Source organism: Orycteropus afer, unplaced genomic scaffold (genome assembly GCF_000298275.1).
Source record: "Orycteropus afer afer isolate SDZICR_OR568_19922 unplaced genomic scaffold, OryAfe1.0 scaffold00557, whole genome shotgun sequence".
In the NCBI taxonomy this organism is placed as follows: domain Eukaryota; kingdom Metazoa; phylum Chordata; class Mammalia; order Tubulidentata; family Orycteropodidae; genus Orycteropus; species Orycteropus afer.
In genome coordinates, this window is record NW_006922144.1 from 65,380 (window position 1) to 67,548 (window position 2,169).

Here is a 2,169-nt window from a genome sequence, read left to right on the forward strand (position 1 = left end):
ATATATATATATATATATATATATATATATATATGTTGGAAAATGCTTGAGTATGTTCACTCTGATTTAAATTGCAAATAGTTTCAGTAAAGGAAAAGACAATATCTCTATAAATACAAATTTAAATATAGAAACATTTTTTCCCAATGAACCCCAAACTAAACTAAGCTTGTATAACTTGTGCAGAAAAACTCTCCTATGAATCATTTTGTGTTCCTACTGTCCTTGTTTTGTCATATTAAAAAATAAAATCATAAATGGAATGAGCAGTCTTATATTTTAGTGAAATCACCCACACAATTTCTCTTATTTTTCTTTAGTAATAGGAGTAACAGGTGGTGATTGTATGTTGGCAAAAAAAAAAAAAAAAGTAAATTGTCCCAAGTCAGTTAGTTTTTCCACAACCACAACTCTCCTTATTTATTTCTAAGCTGCTGTAATTCAGGCAAATTCTATTCAGCCTGTTTCATATCTGGAACTTTGCATAAACACAGACTGTTTTATGGTCAATATGTTATAATGATGATCTAGGAACAGCCTGTTGGCATCAGTTTTAACTCAAAATGTGTTCTGTATTTCTTGCTAAACTGCCAACTCTGTGGCTTAAGTTCATAGCTCAAAAGTTTGAAAATTCAATTTGTTTCAATGTTATTTTTATATATTTTTTTCTTTTTAATATTTCTATTTTTGGTTTTCTTTGCATCATGAAGAAACCTCATATCAGTAAAAATCAGAAAAAAAGATAAAATATCACTTCTAAGTTCAGGTAAATTTATTATAAATTATAAATAACTAATACCATGAAAAAACACCAGACTATTGTAGGTAAATAGCCTTAAAATATTGTGGCTTAAATCTATGAGCTCATTCAAAGCTTGTGATTTTAATTATTTAGCCAAATGTTTCTTTTAAGATATGGAATATATTTGTTATTTAAACTTACTGATGGCAAATTTAGTATGTAGTAATAATATTTGAAATTTGATTATTTTTCCTTATTTCCTTTGCTTATTTATTTTATGTCTGATGATGTTATATCAGGGTTCTGCAAATAGGTCGTCCCTATATGAGAGATTGATGATAAGTGAAATAAGTGAAGATTTTTTTCCTCTGAACCAACCAACCAAGAAAAATAAAATTATTTAAAAATATAAGTGGAGACTTTTTTTTTCTCTGAACCAAAAAAGAAAATAAAAATAAAAATAATTACTTAACACTGTAAATTGGGGATTGGTAAAGTTTTTCTTAAATGACCAAATAATAAATATTCTAGAGTTTTGTGATCCATATACATATGTGATCGGTTGCAAGAATTTAATTCTGCCAATTTTGTACAAAAGCAGCCATAAACAACTTGTAAAAATATCAGAATGACTGAGTGTCATTAACTTTTATTTACAATAGCATGATGTGGGCTTAATTTGGTCCAGGCATTGCAGTTTGCTAGCATTTGGTATAAATAAATATGTCACACATATTAGCAATATTTAGTGCTATTTGAAATGAATGATTGATATTATTTTTCTGTTTGCATTTATTTCATATTCAGTTGAGATTTATTCCACCATACTTACAATAATTTACATCACATTTAATTTTTTCACACACACAATAAAAAAATCTATTTTGGAGCTTTCCAATTAAATATTTAATTTGTGGACTAAAACAAAGGTGTTTTATATAGAAATGTAAGTGAAAAAGGAAGTAGAACAATCCATGCATTACATGTTGTTAATAAATATTATAAAATATGTGAATAATTCAGGTCAACTAGTAGTAATAGGTTAATATCCATTTTGCACTATTATTTAAGGAACAAATTTTAACAAAGCAAACATTTAACCATTGCTATCAATTGCATTCTCACTGTAGCAAACCTATAGGACAGATTAGAACTTCCCAGGGTTTCCAAGGGTGCAGACTACCACATCTTTTTTCTGCAGAGAAGCTGATAATTCTGAACCATGACCTTTGGTTAGAAGCTGGGAACTTAACTTTCTTTCCACCAAGGATCCTAGCAAACACTTAGGATCTATTACATTTACGAATTTGCATTAAACTACATTTGTTAAATGAAAAGGTGCTGCTTAAACACAGTTTTATTGAAGTTGAATCCTTATTTTCCTTACTTTGTTTTATTTATATAGTATGTATTTATTTATAACATAA